The sequence below is a fragment of the Rhinolophus sinicus genome, linkage group LG01, assembly GCF_036562045.2.
Source record: "Rhinolophus sinicus isolate RSC01 linkage group LG01, ASM3656204v1, whole genome shotgun sequence".
Classification (NCBI taxonomy): domain Eukaryota; kingdom Metazoa; phylum Chordata; class Mammalia; order Chiroptera; family Rhinolophidae; genus Rhinolophus; species Rhinolophus sinicus.
This window is the reverse complement of record NC_133751.1, coordinates 27,362,079-27,383,221: the sequence shown is the minus strand read 5'-3', so window position 1 is coordinate 27,383,221 and position 21,143 is coordinate 27,362,079.

Here is a 21,143-nt window from a genome sequence, read left to right as displayed (position 1 = left end):
CTCCACCTCAGATTTGCAACTTGGCGTTTTCCCCAAAACACCACTTTCATCTTTATATAAGTGGTCGTGTCTATAAAGTCTTCTAAGAGAGGCATGCTGTCTGATCCCATGAACCCATTCGTGAAATGCTCCAGAGAGAAATTGTTACACTGTCATTGTAAAAGCTGTTCTGCTCTTGGCATGCTCCTAAATGCCCATCACATCTGACATCCTCTTAGCCTGGTGGGAAGACAGCAGCCTGATGTGCCAAGCACCAAGCAACGCTGGCCCCGTAGCAAAGCCCCTTCTTCAACTCTTTGGAATGATGCCATCTGAAAGAAGTAGAACCAAACTCCACCTCAAGGTGCAGAGATGATAGAAGCCCTCTCTCCTGCTACTTCTCCCTTTCTAGGAATACAGGCTGAGGGAACATTTGGAAAGGAATCATAAAAATATTATAAAACTAGAAAGACTTTTGGCTAAAGGAAGGCTTCTCTGAGTATCTATGAGGAGCAAGAGGAGAGGAGAGGGGAGGGGAGGAGACAGGAGGGGAGGGGAGGTAGTAGATAGGGTGACTATTTGAGCATTCAAGAAAAAGAGTCAAAAGAATCATCTGGTTTATCTGTTTTACTAAGTCATGTCAATAAAAGGACAGGAAAATTGAAGGAGGCAGATTGAATATAGAGCTCACAATGGTAACTCCACAGGCTTTAGGCTCCAAAGGCTTAAACAGCAGTGTGCTGGAATTTCAGCCATTCTGTTCACATTGCTGGCTGAAAGACAGGGAAAAGGCAGAAGGGCACAAAGGGGTCATTAGCAGCTAAGCACAATTCCTTTAAGAAGTTCCTGGAAGGCCTTCTCATTTCCACTTACAACTCATTGGCCAAAACTAAATCACATGACCACACAAAGCTGCAAGGTTCTCTTCACTCTGGGAAGCAATTTGCCAACTGATATTATAAATTCTATTACACAGAAGGAAGTAGAGAATGGCTTAAGCAACTGTAGTCTCTGCAAAGATTCATAGTCGTCTATGTGTTTGTTTTTGCTTACATGCATTGCTGAGATTCATCCATGTTACAGTTATAGCTCTGGTTCATTAATTTTCACGGCTGTATACTATTTCCTTCTTTCCTTCCTTCTTTCCTTCCTTCCTCCCTCCCTCCCTCCCTTCCTTTATCCCTCCCTCCCTTCTCTCTCTCTCTCTCTCTCTCTCTCTCTCTCTCATTGCACCAACCTGAATCTCCAGTTCAGTGATCAATACTGAATACAAGTGGTAGTAGCAGGTTTTCTTGTCTCATTCCTGATTTCAAAGACAATTTTTCTAACATTTCACCAGTTTGAAGTTTGCTATAGGATTTCATAAGGTTCTGTATTGGGCCTTTTTCTCCCTCAGCATAAATATTTATTGAACATTTGCAACATGAAAGGAACTGTGCTAGGTGCTATGAAGTAGACAAAGATATATAAGACATGATTCCTACCTCAAGAAACTAACAGGATCATTAGTGACATGAAATACATACAAATAACTTGAATACAGAGCAATTTGAAAAGTGACAAATGAAAAATACAAATTGAGAGTTTAGATGTTGCATCATCTCCTTGAAGGATTCAACTCAATAAATATTGAGCACCTACTCTGTGCAATGATTAGGGTAGATTCTGTAAGAAATTATTTGAATCTTAAAAATGTTTCTAAAGCTTAAATGAATAAACTCTTAGGTTAGTAGTGAGGATAAGTTTGTGTTCAGTGCTTTGCCTATTTTATGATTCAGCTCTTAAAACCCAAAGGTTTTAAGAAGGGGAAAAGGCCAGTTTTATCCCCATGATAGAGCTAAACTCTAAAATGTACAGTGCAAAAAATATATATATGTCAGTATTATGGAAAATAGTGTTTCAGCTACAAAGCTACATTTTAGGCATAAATTTAAGAAATAGAGTGGTCATGTAAGAGTTGTAATGCTATCTTTATAGAAAGAGGGACAAAAAATACTGCCCATAAATAATTGCTTTTAGTGCCTTCAGAACTTGAATTTTTTGTGTGTGTGATTTTGTAGTTAAATTCAATTTAGTAAGCTGCAAGGAAAAAATAATCCTCTAGGGCTTGGATAAAACCATTTTTTGGTATGTTTTTCTCATTATAAGTAATTAGAGGTAAAACTTGATTGTACCCTCTTCTGACTATCCTAAAAAGAAATAAATATCCATTTTCCTAAATCATTTGTATTTGGCAGTGTTATATATGTATTACCACATAGAAAAAAAAAAAAGACTTCTTCCAACATTTTCCCATACAAAACATCTATCAATCTTATTATAGTTAATGTTTTGTAACTAAAATATTGTCTGACTCAGTTGTGTGTGAAAAGTAAGAAAAAGCAGAATCTAATTCTCTCGGGTAAAGTGTAATAATACTACAGAAAAAAATAAAAGAATGACAGGAATGATCAATAGTTTTCCATGCCAGTGAGAAGAAATGTCTGAGAAGTGTCCACTCCATTGGGTCACTAGAGACCTTACTGATACCATTTTTAGTGAAGTGATTGGAGTGGGAAGGAAGCCCTTACTGAAGGAAGAAGGGAAGGTGAGGGAGAGGAAACAGTGAGTATAGACAACTTCTTCCACCGGTGAGTCTGCTGCTATCGCTCAAATTCCCTCAGGGGAGTTGGAGTCCAGAAAATAATGACTCTCAAATGCCAATTGTTGAATTCCATCCAGATACATAAAATAGTTTTCACTGGTCCAAATCAAAATGAGGAAGGTACAGACTATGTAGGAAGCTGTTCATAAAACTGCATTCATTCAGTTTAAAGAATTGGCTCTTACTTTGAGTAATGATGTTCCGAAGTATCTGTCATCTCTTGGTGACGTTAGGAGTAGAGGTGGGGAGACTTTGTGAAAACACCTTTTCCTCTATGAAATGATGGGGAAGGTAGGTAAAAATTTTCGGTATGGCTCCTTTTTTGTAAAAAGGTTCTGAGTAAAATTTTAATAGTTGTAGTTGTATATTTGTTCCATTTCATTTCTGGTGGAGTTTATTTTGGTGTTTTTTTTGTTTGTTTGTTTGATTTTTTGCTTTTCTTATTGTTGTTGGCCTAAGATTCAAAAGTCTTAGAATCAGATTTCTTTCCCTAGAACAGAAACTGCCTTGGATAGACCATTACCGCAGCAAACCCACCTGGGATACTCCACCTCCTCTCAAAGGCCTGTCTTCTTTCTCCCTAACTCTGCTTCCTTAGCCACCCTGCCCTAGGGAACATGCAGGGTCCCACAAGTAGGACCCCTTCCTTTTCTTCTCAGCCCAACAGCAGGGAGCAGTATCATAGAAGAGAGCATAACCTCACCTCTTTAGTTGTAGGATTGCTAACCACCAACTCTGGGCTACTCAGAATCCTACACAGCCCCAATTGGGCCGTCTCTCTCTATAGCAGTTCTGCCAGGTGTGGCAGCATTTTTGTACTCTTGTCTTGTGGGCAGTGAACTCTTGCAGAGTTTGTGACATTGTCAGTTTGGTAGACCCTATGGGTTCTTTTATTCCTTCTCTCTCTCACTAGATGATGACGACGGCGACGATGATGATGATGATGATGATGATGATGATGATGATGCTTGGAGTTCCATAGGCAGAAAGTTCTTTAATCCTATAAGTCATGCCTATTAAATGCCTTCTCTTTACAAAAACAGAATTTTGTTCAAGAATGACAAATAGCAAAAATAATGTGCATGTGTCCCAATATTTGTCAATTTGAAAATGGTGACAGATTGTATTTTCTGAGATAGCCATCCAATTTCCCTTCTTACATACTTTTCTTCTGATGTGAGGTTGGCACTTCCAGTTGTGAGGGGATGTCTGTGTCACTACCCTTTGAAGGTTGGTAGGTCTGGGACTATGGCAGAAGTGATGCTATGTGACTTCCAAGGCTGAGTCATCACAGAAGATACAACATCTACTTGCAGCTCTTGGGATGCTCATTCTTGGAATCTAGCCACCATCATGAGGAAGTGGAGGGACCGTGTATGGGTGATCTAGCTCATAGCATCAGCTGACATTCCAACTGACTACCAGCATTGACAGCCCAGCATCTGAGGGAACAAACCTTCACATGACTCTAGCCCCCAGCTGTGGAGTCACCCCAAGCTTTCTAGTCTTCTAAGCTGATAATGCAGACATTATGGAGCAGACGCAAGCTACAGACACAAGCTGTCTCTGCTGTGCCCTTTCTGTGTTCCCAACACAGAATCTGTAAGCATAATATGATGTTCATTGTTGTAAGCCACTAATTTCAAATGATTGGTTATGCAACAATAGATAAGTGGCAAAGAAGCTTGTTGATTTGTTATGGAATAATAATGAAAGTTAACATTTATTGGGCCTGGTAATAGGTAAGGAATATATAGTACTTTCTCACTTAGTCCTCAAAATGAGCCCTTGAAGTACGTATTCTTATAATTAATTCCGTTTTACAGATGATCAAACTGGTGCACAAAGGCATAGGTGAAACCTCACGGAGCACAAATACGTTTCATATTTTTCATAATTAATGCCATATTATTTCTCTTCAACTCTTTTGGCTCTTTTCTATATGCCAGTGACAAAGGGTCATTTAATGATGAATATCTTTTTTTTTATGTTAACTTTTGAAGAATCTAAATTCTGAGTAAAACTTGGAGTAAACTTCATTCATATGCAAACTCAGAGTTTGCATTGTCTTGAAAGAGAGATTATAAAACAATTTAATGAAAGAATCCTGGCAAGTATTTTGCTCGTGGAGAAGATAGTATAATAAACTGGTTTCTATAAAGAATATACTCCATTGCATTCTTATATTTTGTTATAAGAGGCTCAAAGAACTCTGCACAGGGTTATCTTCATCTGTCAACCATATCAACCATAATCCTGTCTCTTGAAGGCTTGGAATGGTATAACTAAGTGAGCTCTAAAGGATCAAAACCCCAGCAGGAGGGGAAGGGGTAGGAATTGTACCTCCTAGTCTGTGAGCTGGCCTCTTTATTTACTTAACTGCAGTTTTCTGACAACACTAAGCATCATTCAGTCATTCATTATTGATTTTTAAATTTACAGTGACCTATCACACACTAATAGTGTGTCAGGCACAATGCTAGTGTGATTGGGAAATGTTTTTGAACTATTAATTAATTTTTTAAAAATTTCCCCCCACCTCCTTTTTTGGTTCTTTCCCCCAATTCAGCCAGTTGGGTTTTTCTGCGTTCATAAATCCAAGTAAGTGATGTGAAAACAGAAATCAGAGGGAAAAAAGTTGCCGTTTGCTTTTGGGTTTGAAAACACTCAGCCCTCAGAGGAACACAGGACTCCATATAGATAAAATATTCGCGAGAGAGAGCTCAAAAATAAAAGCCAAGTCTTCTATCTATACTGTCCTCTGCTCCTTCCAGGAAAACAGTCTCTGAATTGAGAAGATGGGGAGAGTTGGAAGAAGGTAACGAGCATGCAGACGTGGGTGGGGCCTGGGCGAGGGCCTTGTGCCTGTCTCTAGGTAGGAATGTCTGCACAGACCAGGCTTCAGTCAGCAGCACAGACCGCCTGCTCCCTGGTGTAGGAACTGCAGGATGGTTTGTTTTGCACATAATAGAGACAGTGGTGAGATCCCTGGGTGGAAGGGCCTTGTGACTTGGAAGAGGGCGTCTCCCTGGTGGTCTTTGTGAACCACTGACAGGCTTGGAAAGACAACAGGTCCTGGCAGGTGCTCGTGTAGACAGAGAACAAGGGGAGATTGAGAAGGCACACATGTAACGCCCCTACCACCTTGGTGCCACCTCAGGGAAGTGGATAGGCAACCCTGTCGATTTAGATTAAATTTACCTACCTTGGGAGAATGGGAATTTGTAAAGAAACATGCATTATTTAGTTGTTTTTTTGCACACTGGTTTTAGGAGCAGTGCTTTTTCTTGACTGAACCAGGTTTGGGGATAGTTGGATAAAGAGATAATAAACGAGCAAGCAAATAAATGAATGAGATAATTATACGCTGTGAAAGGAGTCAGGAAGGAAGTAAATTGGGTGCTAGAGAATAACCAGGAGGACCTACCTGCCTAGGCCGGTCAGGAAAGGCCTGCAGGAACAGCCAGCACAAGGGCGCTGAGCTGTGAAAGAGCTTGGCCTGTCCTGGACCCCACAGAAGGCCAGCTGACCGGAGTGAGGATTGGGATAAAATTGGAAAGGCTACAGGTCTTGTGGGCCATGATAATGCGTTGGGATTTTATGTGCAATGAGAAGTCATTAAAGTGTTTGAAACAAGAGAAATCAGAGTCAAATCTATATTTTAAGAAGCTTGATAAGGCTGCTGTGTGGCCTGGACTGTAGGGGGAGGGACAAGACGGGAGTGGGTGTCCCCTGAGGGACTCCTGCCGTGTCCAGGCCAGAGATGACGGGGTCTGGAACGAAAGAGGAACATGGGATGAAAAGAAAGCAATAGAACAATATAAGGTATATTTTAGATATAGAATCAAGAGGACTGGCGGATGCGTTTGAGTTTGAGAAAAGGAAAAGTAGATGTCCACTGGTTCCCAGGTGTCTGGTTTTTGTAACCAGGTAGACATTGGCCATTTCCTGAATCTGAGGGAAACGTGATGCTGGAAGGGTGGTGAAGTCTTTTTGGGGTTGTGGTAGGCAAACACTTGTTCCATTTAGACTTGTTCAGTTTGATATGGCAAGAAGCCGTCTACATGGTGCTGTTCGGAAGGTAGTTAAATGAGTCGGTAGTTCAGAGGCAAGGTCTGGGAAGATGTAAGTTTGAGAGTCATCACTCTACAAATGGTATTCAAAATCATGGAATGGGTGAGATTGATGAGGGAAAAAATGTGATGGATAAGAAAATAAGGACAGAGAACTAAGCCGGATCCCAACATTTAAGATTTACTTTAAAGTAAAAAAGTGTATTTCTATTTATTTACTCTTTGTGATAGCTCTCCTTGGTGCATAGAGCAGCTGACAGGGAACCAACACGAATGAGCCCTGTTCCTCACATGCAACTCCCTTCTAAGGCTCTGAATCAGTCTTCTCGGTATTAGTTTCCCCAGTTACACAAAAAGGCCCCTGTGGTAGGAGCCACTGCCTCCCTTACAAGGCTTGGTGAGAAGTGTCAAGATGGAATAAAACTCAGGCACAAAGATTTACATTCAAATGCCAGCCATTTTCTCAGTCTTTAAGAATAGTCCAGACTTTGTATTTTAGGCCTTTAGAAATACTAATAATGCAAACGGAATCAAAATCATCATTCATATTATTAACAAGCATTTTTTTGAGTAATGTTTTGAGTAAGTGCCTAATAAAGTTTAAGAAATAAAAGTAACTCATGTTTATTAAAGAGGAATTACTAGGTCTCCATTCATAAGCTTCAATATCCTGCTTAATGGATTCCATACAACATAACACAGAAATCCAGTGAATGAATTATGGAGAAACAGTCCACAAAAATTATATGGTTTCCTCTTTTACTGTTGGTCCCCCTCCATGAAATAACAATGAGGAGTGTAGCTTGAATAAAGCCATTTCTTATAACAGAATGAAAGCATTAGGGTGACACTGGTTGTATTTTAGCAGACTGGCAAGGACATCAAAAGCTTTATGGTCGGAATGTGCCCCCTTGTGGAAGATGTGAGTAAATAAAGATGCAGAGAAGCCAGTATTGAGCTCAAGATCTTGTGAGCGAATTGAGGGTGGTGAGAGGCCTAAAGAGGCAATGAATAAAATGCTTGTTGACCACATTTTGTAAAGAGCTGTGTAAGGAAGCAGTCACTTCATCAAATAAGGAAATGAGTGTAGCCGGGTGGAAAGGAGAGCCTGGGGCAATTAAGCTTGCAGTCTTAGGTTCTAGAAAACTTGAATCATTTATGATGAATTATAAATGAAAAAGCCACTGAATGAATTGTAAAGTGGTAGAGGAGTATGTTGCCTCTGAACTCAGCCTGCCTGGGTGCAGATTGTGGCTCTGTGAGTAGCTGTGTGACTTGAGGGAGTCATTTTGCCGTTCTCTAAGCTTCTGTCACCCCATCTGTAAAACAGAATAACGACAGTGCCCTGTTAGGTGTTGGTTGCAGTTATAGATCAGAGTTGTTGTCTGAAGCAAATGAACTAATGAATAGGAAGAATTTTCAGTATAGTGACGGCTGTTAAAATAACTATCACTGTGACCTGCCAGTGCGTACATTTAAAAGCGCGGAAGACATTGGCATTTCTATTTTTAAAAATGGCTTCCAGATACAGTCACTGACTACAAAGGGAAGCTCTGTGGCTCAGTGAAAGTTGGGAGCTTGAAGATTTTTGAAGCTTTCTGCAAGATACACCACAGACAGTAAATCATGTTCCACTCGCTCATCTGCCATATGTGCATCATCAAAGATGTCTGGGCACATATGGATGAGTGTGATCAATTTGTTTTTATTGCAGTTGAAGGAAGGTCCGTCAGGGCTGGGTACCTGACTGAGCAGGGCTGGTGGGGTGGGTGGTGTGGGGCAGGGTTCAGTTCGTGAGTGACAGACAGGTAAAGGCAGAAATGAGAAATCAAGCCAGCGCCACAGGAAGGGCACAGGTTTACTGGAAGCCAGAAGAGTTGTGTGTTAGGAGAACACAAGAGAACATTCTCAGAGCAGTGACTACTTCCACTCAAGCAGCAACACGGTGCCAGTGGGCAACAAAAAAGTAGCAGGATAATCATGGGAACTTTTCTGGGGTTTCTGAACTTACCTTTTTTTTTTTTTTTTTTTTTTAAGTGTTTGGCTCTTAATTCTCTCAAACGTGCTGCCAAAAATTCAGGTATTTGAAAATGTCAAGAAGCACTAGAATCTCAAAAGAGGGAGGTTGGTGGGCGTGTGTATGAGGTCTGAGGGCCACGCACCAGGCTGAAGGCTATCCTTCAGAAGGAGGCCTCAGGGAGAGCTGCTGGTGGACAGCTCTGCCCGTCTCTCTCATTCCCTGAGAGAGTTCACAAGCTTCATTTTAAATGCAACTTTTGTAAAACAGTTATCAAATGAGGAATTCCAATTCAGTTAACTATCATTTGGAAGTTACCTACCTTTCTCCTTTCCTTAATCACTAGAAGGGGTAAGTTTCTCTTGTTTGCTCACCTCACAAAACGATAGCTCAATAAACTTTGGAAATTAACTCAATCTAGTGACTGTTATAAAATGAAACAAAGCCAGTGTAGTGATACTAATAATGATATTAGGTTTCCACGAGTTTCTCTGCATATCCATGACATCCTTGTGGATTCCCTTGGCTGGCTGCTTGGCCTGGGTCATTCTTTTACTGTCCAAACAGCACTCTCTCCAGCACCTACCATCCCTCTCTTCATTGGCTTTGTGCAAGTCCCGTCTAGCCTGTCCACACTTCTGGGTTACTCACACTTTGTTTTGTCTTTTCTTGATCTGGGCTGACAAGTGTTCCTTGGAGGAAAAATCCCCAAATAGTGCTATTAGAGTCCATTATGTATTTATACTCTTAAAATCTGATCTGGGACCTCAAGGCCTCTTCCAAATCTTTTATTTACTTCTTATCGCTCCTCACTTTCCCCATGGTGTCTGGGTTGGACCAGACCTGTTCCTCTGCCATCAGGGTCCCAGCCCCAATGCCGCCACTTCTCACTTTCAGTAACTCATATTCTATCCTTTACTTCGGAAGAAGAACTAGGATCATTTTTCTTGGCTCTTCTTTGTCCACACAAACTGATTTTTGTTTTCAGTGTAAACATTTTTTCATGTGTCTCAGAGGAATGTGGTGCTTCCACTCTGACAAGGCTGACCTTACATTCTACTCTGGGTCCTGTCCCTGGAATGCCCTGCTTCATCACTTACCTCCTTTCTGTCCCTTGGCCAGTTGCTTCCTTTATGCCTGCTTCCCATGTCTAATATACTTACTTCCCATGTTCCAACTATACTTACCTACCCTTCAACTTCCACCTCCTTGTCAAACTTCTTGAAACAGACCTCTGTGCATGTTCCCAATGACTACTACTCTTTACCATCTAGGCTGGCTCTTATCACTCTATTATAATGTTTGCTTTTTCTTTTTTCTTTTTTACAATGTTTTTTGGAGGGCTGTTGATGACCTGTCTTCAGATGTTATCTTTCTTAACCTCTCTAGAAAGTTTCAAATGGCTGACCATCCTCTTTCTTGATAATCTCCTCCCCCAATTCACATGCATTCTCTTAGTGGTTTCTTCCTGCTTTTCTTAGCACTAGTTTTATATCTCCAGTGCATTCTCCGTGTGTTGTCTGAGTGGTCTATCTAAAGTACACATCTGACCATGTCATTCTTCTGCTTCAACCACTCAAACTTCCAGTTTTAGGATCAACCTCAAATCTTTTCTTTTTTTTTTTTTTTTCTTTTTTTTGAGTTTCAGGTATACAAAACAATGTAATAGACACACAAAGTGATAACCGCCCTCCCCCAATCTACAACCCCTCTAATATCATATATAGCTGTTACAATTCCATTGACTCCATTCCTTATGTTGTACTCCGCATCCCATGACTATATATGTGTGTGTGTGTGTGTACATATATATATTTAATTATAGGATCACCCCCAAATCTTTAAGATGGCTCATGAGGTTCCGCTTACTTCCTTAGCCTCTCACCTCACTGCTGCTCATCCACTCCATAATCCAATTACCCTTAACTCTTCCCAGGCTGCTTCCTCTAATTGAACACTCTTCCTCTACCTTTCCCTTTATGCACCACCTCTCATTATCCCCTTTGACTGGCTAAGTCTTGCTGGTTTTTCATATTTCAGTTTAGCTATCATTTTCTCCTGGAAGCCTGGTCTAGTGTCCCATGTCTCAGTTGGATGTCTCTACTATGTGCTTCCGAGCCTGTGTTTCTATAGAAGTTAGCATGGTGTGCAATCATCTCTTTCCTCATCACTGACCCCCACCATTCTGTGGTCTCCATGACAAAAAGGCGCTGGTTGATTAGGTCACCACTGAAGTCCCACAGCAAATTACAAATATTAGAAGCTTAATAAGTAATAATTGAATGATCAAGACAGTGAATTAAATGTGTTATACAATCCACATAATAACTAATAGTAACAAAAGTAGCTAACATTTTTATACTGTTTATCATGTTTTAAGTACTTACTATGTATTATAGTACTTTCATAGTTTAAGTACTTGAGTACTAATTAGTACTATTTAACTCATTTAATTCTCCTAACATACTCACAAGGTAGGTACTAACATATTTTTATTTTACAGAGGAGAGTAGACTGAAGGATAATAAAATAATGTTCTACATCAACAGTTCACAAACTACTGCTGTTGGGCCATCTGCCTGATTTTGTTAATAACGTTTTATTGGTACACAGTCATTCCCATTTATTTACATATCTTCTATGGCTGCTTTCCCACCACAGTGGAAGGGTTAAGTAGTTCTGAGAGAGACTGTGTGGCCTGCAAAGACAAAACTTTACTATTTGGTCCTTTATAGGTTCATACTTGCCATCTACCAAAAAGTCTTCATTTAAGGCATCCTGGAAATCATGTTTATTTATGCTGCTTTATTTTTTATATCCTGAGAAGACAACCTCACTATTCTTAAACTCCATGTTAATTTTCCACTTTTTATTACTATTGTGTTTTGGTAGTACATTAAAGCAAAATCTATCCATCTATAATATAAAAATACTTTCTCTTCATGGAATAGATACTTTTAAAACCCCATGACCTGGCTCTTTCTAGTTTATAGAATTTAGAAACTGAAGGTGCCCATGGCCTCTCCCAATCCATTTTTAAAATATGGATTTGGAAATGAGGTCTGGAGACCCGTGAGCAATCAAGTGTAGGGTCTGGACAAGAACCCAAGTCTCCTAACTTTCTGACAAAGGCCCTAGCAGCCCAGCTGTCTGCCTCCCAGAGCACCCACTCTGCCTGAAGGAATTATTTTTGGGTCAGTGATTTGGGGTGGAGACAACAAGTTTGGAAGATCTGTTTTCCGAAAGCATAGAGACAATTCTAAGCCCTCAGCATCAACAAGACCAAGAGGGTAGCTAAGGACTGCTGTTACCTTTCTGTTAGAACTTGTCCCTGATTTCTTTGTTTATCTCATTCATGTGTGTATGTGTGTGGGGGGTGGGGGCTGGACAATCCAGTTTTTATGACCAAATCTTAAGCAAATGAGAAAAGTGCTCTAAGTTCTAACTAGCACAAGTGCTACTCTAGTAAATATTGGTTTTCATACCATCTGAGCCTTGGGGTACACAATATGAAAATTCCAAATGGTTATTATTCAGATCAATCAGTAAAGAGCACATTGGCCTCTGCGGAGCAGCACAGCTCAATTAGCACACACAGCATCCACTCCCATGCTTACCGGATGCAGCTCACATCACCCAGGACCCTGCACAGGCAACACTGTGGTTAAGGATATGTCACGGCGAATCAACAAAATATGCAGTTTGATCAGCACATTCTAAGAGCAGATCATTAAAATATGCAACCAGATCCCCCAAGTGCATGAAAAATTAACTAACAAGTTTTGTATCTTGATCAGTTTAATGAGTGAGAAGTCGCTGAACAAGAGTGTCGAATTGTACAGTCTGGCAAGGGGGCAGATAATTGCCTGAGAGGAGCTGGGAGGGCCAGAGCTAATACTGTTGGTTTTCAAAATACCAATTCTTAGAATTCAATGTCAGAGAGAGCTGATTAGTATTAAGATGTTGTCCAGCCTGTTTCCAGCAGGATGTGATGAGATGTCGAGCCTTCTGATGTAAATGAAACATTGATTCTCTCTTTCAGGCTTCACTAAGTCTTAATAGACTCAGCCATGTGCCTGGAAGCTCCTGCCAATGGCATCATAGACACATGTGTGGAACTAAGAGGCAGTGGCAGCCTTCTGGAACTATCTAGATGATCTGACCTTGAAGAGCAGCTAAAAGAAAGAGGGGGGAAAAAGTTATTTAGTCAAACTGTATCAGAGATGCCCCATGCCATTGAGAAAAAAGCAGGACTTAATAAACCAAGAATGCTCCAGCTAGAAAGTTGGTGGAGAATTTGAGTAAATTAAGCCTGAGTGGTTGTGATCACTGAGGAGACGTGTGAATTGGATTGTCAGAGAAGACTGTGAGGCCTGCTGTCACCCGGCTATTGGCAAGATGCTGATGGGGAGATTGGCAACCCACTTTTAACACAGCCACACATGCCCCCAATGAGCTGGCCTACGTATTAACGGGGACTTGAGCACCAGTCTATTAATTCTGCTCTGCTACTTGATCTTGGCTGACTGGCTGGCATTGCAGCTGCAGGAGTGTCAGTTTCCCAGGGCATAAATTTACCCGCTTCTATAATGAGCTGGGTAACAGAAAGATGGCAATCCCAAATAAAAGGCAGAAAGCAAATCCAAATGGGAAACATTCTTCAGACAAAGGAGGAGATTGGCAGTCTGGCAGATGCTGAGGCTGGAACTGGCTGCCGGTCGCCCTTCTGTTGAATGTGTACCGTTGGGGCAGAGGAGGTGGGAGACAGGTAGACTTTTTTGTGTCTTTCTCAGTTCAATTAGACTTTTCCAAAATGTAGCACATGAACATATCTAAAATGACTTTTGGTCAAATGTGGTATATGGACACACTTTTTGAAATGGTTACAGTTAAATGATTCTATTTTCATAAATATCGGGCATAACAGAAATAGCATATCAAATTCATGATTTAACTAGTATTATTTCTTAGAGTGAGGTAAAGATAGCAAAAGTCAAATTAAAACAAATTTAAAGAAAAATACTCCATGTATGATAGAACATGTGATAAATAGATATGTCAGAAATCGTAAAGGGATTTTTCAAATGGCTGAGGTTTAGGAAAATTTGGGCTACAATATTTTCCTTGAGCAAGAAAGTTTCATGCAGTTCAGCCAATGAAACAGTCCTGTGTATCTGTTGAAAAATGTAGGTTACTGTTTAAAATGATTTTCAACAGAAAAGGAAGAATGGAGAATAGGAGTAAATCATGGAAATAAAAGAAGGATCTCAAAATTTGTGACTTGTCCCATTTGCATTTATTGGCTGAGCTAAGGGAAGTTCTCTAGCTATCAATGCAGGAAGAGAAAAAAGTTAAGGGTCCACAGATTTTTTCCACACTGTGTTTCAATGATACATATTATACACTGCTCCATGCTGCCATAGGGCCAGACCCCGGTCTGCATGAGGGCCCTCTTTCTTAGATCAATCAAAAAATGTGAATTTAAAAAATTTATAATAAACAGGCGAAGGAATAGAAAATCACATTACTGGAGTTAGCTTATTACCTCCCTGTAATACAAAGATAAAAAGTAAGAAGCTCAGACCCAGAACACACACTTGAGGCACTAACACAATAATAAGCTGTCATAAAACCATAAAAGTACTCTTTGAATTACCCAAAACTAATGTTTAATCATTAAAAGTTTTAAGTAAATTTTTATTAATGTTTTATTATAAATTATAGTGTGCATCAAAAGCATATATATCTATATATACAACATGTATACATGCATATATGCATGTTTTTTAAACAATAAGACACACCTTACCCTCTAGCTACCTTAATACATAGAAAATGACTAGTATTTCGAAGCTGCCAGTATGTCCCCCAACAGCAAACTTGTTCCCGTCCTTTTCCAGTTACCTATTTTACTAAGTTTAATGTTGATCATTTCCTTGCCTTTCTTTTAATCTTACTACGTATGTATGCATGTATCCCTAAGTAATGTGTTATCTAATATTTCCTGTCCTTTAATTTTATATTAAAGGACTCACACTATATTTTTCTTCTTAATTTGCTTTTTTTCATTCAATATTATGATTTCAGTATTGACACATTAATATATTAGATTTATTTTTATTCATTTTCATCCCTGTGTACTACTCCAGTGAATATACCGCAATAATTTATCCGCTATCCTGTTCATTTTTTATTATTATGAACAGTGCTGCTTTTACAGATCTCTTGGTATCCATGGTAAAGAGCTTCCCTTGGGTATACACTTATGACTGAACTTGCTAAGTCCTAGATATGGGCTTCTTCCACTTCATAAGGCAGCATCACATTGTTTTCCAAAATAACTTTATCAATTTACAATCCCACTATTTGCAATAGCAACAAAAAATAAAACGACTAGATCTTTATCTTATACTATATACAAAAATCAACTCAAAATTGATAAAAGACTTAAATGAAGACCTGAAACTAAAACTTCGAGAAGAAAACATAAGGCAAACGCTTCTTGACATTCGTCTTGGCAAAGCTTTCTTGGATATAACACTAAAAATACTGGCAATAAAAGCAAAAATTAGTAAGACTACATCAAACTAAAAAGTTTCTGCACAGCAAAGGAGACCATCAACAGAATGAAAAGGCAACATACGGAATGGAAGAAAATATTTTCAAACCATGTAGCTGATAAAGATTTAATGCCCAAAATAGTAAGAAATGTCAACAACTCTTTGGAAAAAAAAAAAGAAAATCCCTGAATTACTCAATTTTAAAAAGAACAAAGGACTTGAATAGATATTTCTCCAAAAGAGACACACAAATGGTCACCAGCTATATGGAAAGGTGTTCAACCTCACTAATCATCAGAGAAATTCAAATTAAAGCCACAATGAAATATTTTTTAGGATTACTATTCTAAAAAAAAAAAAAAAGACAGAGAAACAAAGGTAACAAATGTTAGCAAGCATGTGTGAAAATTGGAACCCTTGTACACTGTTGTGGGGACGCGAAATGGTGCAGCCACTATGGAAAACAGTATGGAAGTTCCTCAAAAAATTAAAAATTGAACCACTTTTGGGTGTATATCCAAAAGACTTGAAATCAGGATTGCAAAGAAATATCTGCAGTCCGATGTTCACTGCAGAATTATTCAAAATAGCCAAGATATAGAAACAATCTAAATGTCCACTGATGGATGAATAAATAAAGGAAATGTATATATATTTAATAGAAATATATATATATACATATAATAAAATATTATTCAGCCTTTAAAAAGAAGAAAATCCTGCCATATGTGACAACATGGATGAATCTAAAGAACACTATGCTAAGTGAAATTAGCCAAAAGATAAATACTGCATAATTTCATTCATATGAGGATTCTAAAATAGTCCAACTCATAAAAGCAGAGAATAGAATGGTGGTTGCCAGGGGCTGGGGGCAGAGGAGAGCGGGGAGTTGTTGTTCAATGGGTACAAAGTTTCAGTTATGCAAGATAAGTAAGTTCTAGAGCTATGCAGTACAACATAGTTCTTAGAGTTAGCAATGCTGTATTTCGCACTTAAAAGTTTTGTTAAAGAGGGGAGATCTCATGTTAAGTGTTCTTACCACAAAACCAAAACCAAAAGTAAAGGGGCACAAGGAACTTTTTGAGGTGATAGACATGTCTATTACATTAAAAGGCATATGCAAATGCCCAAACTCATCAAATTGTATACATTAAATATGTGCAGTTTTTTTCTATATCAATAACAACTTATTGCTATTTAAAAATGTGTTTAACATGTTTTAAAAATGTACTTGTTCATGAAAAAACTAATTTATTAAAAAACATTAAGGGAGATCTAAATAATTTTGAGATAGCTTACTGTGGTTAGGAAAACTTAATAGTATAAAAATATTAGTTCTTCTCAAATTAAGTCTCCTCAAATATTAACTGTAAATTTGATATTCCAATCAAAATTTAGATAAAGGCTTACAATCTGATTCTGAAGTTTACATGGAAATTCAAGGGGTCAAGAATAGCCAGAATAATTTTGAAAAAGAAAAAGATGAGGCATCTTGTTCTACCAAATACGATAATTAAGATAATGTGGTTTGAGTACAAAGATAGACTGTATAGTAAAAGCACAAAGCGTCAACCCTAGAAATAGAGCATTTCTTAGAAGGGAACAGTATGGTAGACATGGCAGTGTCGGTCACTAGAGAAGGGACAACCTCCTAAGTAAGTGCTCCTCTGGCTATTGGTTGACTCTATCGGGAAAAATCAAACAGAGCTCTGCATACCACCACACACAACAACCAATTCCTTGTCTCTAAAGACTTAAATATGACATGCAAAACTGTGAAAGGCAGTAAAGGCAAATAAATTTATAAATCTCAGTGTAGGGAAAGATTTTTTTTGTTAGTTTCAGGTGTACAAAACAACATAATGATTAGACATTTACACCCTTCACAACTGATAATCCCATCAAGTCTACTGCCCCTCTGATACCATACAGAGCTGTTACAATACCACTGACTATATTCCCTATGCTGTACTTTCCCATGCTGTGTGTGTGTGTGTGCGTGTGTGTGCGTAAAATAATATTGAATGTCAACTATTTTATTTTATATTAGTTTCTGGTGTATAGCACAGTGGTTAGGCATTTATATAATCTATGAAGTGCTCTCCCCAGTAAGTCCAGTACCCATCTGACACCCTACAAAGTCTATGCAACATTATTGCTTATACTCCCCATACTGTATTTCACATCCCTGTGACTATTTTGTGACTACCAATTTGTACTTCCTAATCCTCTCACCTTTCTCACCCATCCCCCACTCCCTCCCATCTAGCAACCATCAGTTCTCTGTGTTGATGAGTCTATTTCTGTTTTGTTTGCTCGTTTATTCTGTTCTTTAGATTCCACATATAAGTGAGATCATATGGTATTTGTCTTTCTGTGTCTGACTTATTTCACTTAGCATAATATCCTCTCGGTCCATTCATATTGTTGCAAATGGTAAGATTTCATGCTTTTTTTATCGCAAAGTGATACTCCATTGTATAAATGTGCCACAATTTCTTTATCCAATCGTCTATTGATGGACATTTCCATTGTTTCCATATCTTGGCTATTGTGAATAGCTATTCTGACAAAAGTGAGGTGGTATCTCATTGTGGTTTTTATTTGCATTTCTCTGATGATTAGTGATGTTGAGCATCTTTTCATATGTCTATTGGTCATCTGTATGTCCTCTTTGGAGAAATGTCTATTCAGGTCCTCTGCGCATTTTTTAAATTGGATTTTGTTTTTTTGGTGTTGAGTTGTAAGATTTTTAAAATAAATTTTGGGTATTAACCCCTTACCAGATGTCTCATTGGCAAATATCTTCACCCATGTAGTAGGATGTCTTTTCATTTTGTTCCTTTGCTGTGAAAAATCTTTTCAGGTTGATGTAGTACTATTTGTTTATTTTTTCTTTTGTTTCCCTTGTCCGAAGAGATGTATCAGTAAAAATATTACTAAGGGTAATGTCTTAGAGTTAATTTCCTATATTTTCTTCCAGGAGTTTTATAGTTTCAGGTTTTCCATTTAAGTCTTTAATCCATTTTGAGTTTATTCTTGTATATGGTGTAAGAAGGTGATCCAGTTTCTTTCTTCCTTTCTTTCTTTCTTCCTTCCTTCCTTTCCTTCCTTTCTTTCTTTCTTTGTTTTTTTTTTTTTTTTTTTTTTTTTTTTTTTTTTTTTTTGCATGTATCTGTCCAATTTTCCCAGCAGGGAAGGATTTCTTAAACAAGACACAAAAACACAAAGCATAAAGAAAAAGATTTATAATTTTGACTATGCTAAAATCAAGATATCAAAAGACATTTAAAAATATAATAGAGATAGTGAAATTCAAACCACAAACTGGGGAACATATTTGAAATACATATATCTCAAAAAAAAAACCCTCATATTAGAAATACATAAAAAGAATTCTTATGAATCATTAAGAAAAAGATAAATAATCAAATAGAAAAGTATGCGAAAGACATGAATAGGCATGTCTCAAAAGACATGACTGGCAAATATTAAAAGATGCTCAAACTCATTGGATATCAATAAATTTCTATTTAAAACCAGAGTAAGATACAATCTCACACTCACCAGACTGACAAAAATTAACGAGTCAAGCAATATTATCTGTTGGTGATGATGCAGAGCAAAGAGCTCTCACTCACTGCAGGTGAGAATATAAATCAGGACACCAACTTTGACAAATAAATAAGCATTTTGCAGCACAGTGGAGGATTCACATATTCTGTGTCCTAAAAATTCCACTTCTAAGTATATACCCGAGAAACACTTGTATATTTGCTCCAGGAGACATGATAAGAATGTCCAGAGCAGACTCTTCATAACAGCAAAAATGGACTAAGCCAGATGCCCATCAGCAAAGAAAGGATACAGTGGGACCAAGGCATAAAGTGGAACACTATGCAACTGTAAAAGAGCAAATCAACCACACCTCCATGGATGAATCACAAGAACAGAATATTGAGTGAAAATCACTGAGTCACAGAAGAATATATAATATATTACCCAATTAATATTTCAAAAAATGAAATATTTAGATAAATACATAAGTATAAAACTATAAAGAAAAGGAAGATAATGCTCGTATACAATTCAAGTAGTGCATATTTCTGGATGGGGAAAGGGAGGGGAAATTGGAGGGTACACGTTCTAACTACAGGTAATGTTTATTTCTGGAGCTGGGTGGTAAGTACATGAGTGTTGATTTTATCATCCCTTAAATTGTATATATAAAAATACATATTATCTACACTAATTTGTATTTATTGTAGAACCTACATTTTTTTAAAAAAGACAAAATCAATTATACAGCTAACAAATACACTAAAAATTGTGACAGTATCACTTAATTGACCAAGTAAGGGTCATTCTATGCCACAGAGAAAAAGGAGGTGTGACTGCAATATATGTACTGCCAAAAGTCCCATTAATTCTTTTGGGACACCAGTGCGTACATGAATATTTGACACCTGGCACATAATAGATATTTAATACAGTTGGTGAAAGAAAGTAGGAGAGGAAGGAAAGAGAAAGGAAGGGAGAGAAAGAAGAAAAAAAAGGTAGATAGAGCCAGGGGTGGGGAGGGAAGGAGGCTGGCCACCCTGGATCTGTGAATAATTGATTCCACACAATAAACAGATTCCCTGGTTTTTGGAAAGAGTTGAGTCTTGTTTTGACTGAGGGAGAACTCTATTCTCTTGCAGAACTTAGCCCATTGTGTCATGTGTTACTAATGGCTCTTCTGACAGCTCTAGTACACCACTGAGACTTGCTTGTCAAACATTAATGACTAAGCCATGTTATTATAGATTTTTTTTCTGGTAGAGTAATCACTACTACTTATGCGGAATGACAGAAGCTGCCTGATAGTATTTAATCTCATCTGAAAACGTAAGAAATAACCCTGCTATGTAAGACATAGAAAGAACCCAAAGGGAATTTTTTTTGGAAAATCAGGATGGGAAGGGAATCGTTAAGCATATAACTAAACTCTGACTGACTGTACTTTTTGTTTTAGTTCCATGAGACTTGGGGTAGTAGGTAAATAATCCAGGATGTTGATCGCATGCTTACATCTGTATTTTAAAAATATTTTTTTAAGGTTGAATAAGTACCAAATAATGTTCACAACATATTTTTAAAGTATAAAGTAATGATAAAAGCAAAAACTTTAAAAACACAGCTTTAAAAAATAGAACATTCATGTAATCTTAGAAGCTCTTCTCACATCCCATCCCATCCACTTTCTGTTAGTCCACGCAAAGTAACTACTATCCTGAATTTTATTTAAAGCATCTCACAATTTTTGTTGATAGTGTTACATATTTGGATGTAATGCTAAGCACTAAATTCTTTGTTTTTACATATTTTTAAACTTCGTATAAATACAATAATACTGCATTTTTTCTACTGTGACTTGTTCTTTTACCATTCGGCAGTCTGTTTTTGAGACTTGTCCATGATATAATGTACAAGCCTATAATTTATTCATTTCCATTGCTCTTTACAATCACATTGTGTGAATATCACACACAACAGACTTACCAGTTTTTTCCTATCGATTGATATTTACGTTGTTTCCAGTTTTTTGTTATTGCGACATGATGAACTTTCTTGTACATGTCTCCTGGCTGACATGTGCAAGTTTCTCTGGGACTACACCTAGGAGTGAAATTATTGGGTGAGAGGGCGTGCACATCTGCAATTTTACTAGATAATAATTGTTTTCTACAACGGCTTACTAATTTGTACTCCCACCAGTATTGATTGAAAATTCCTGTTGCCCATATCTTCATCTGTCATTTTTGCCACTCTTATGAGTTAGTATTCATCAAGCCCTCTGATGTGCTGATTTATACTCTTAAGTAACT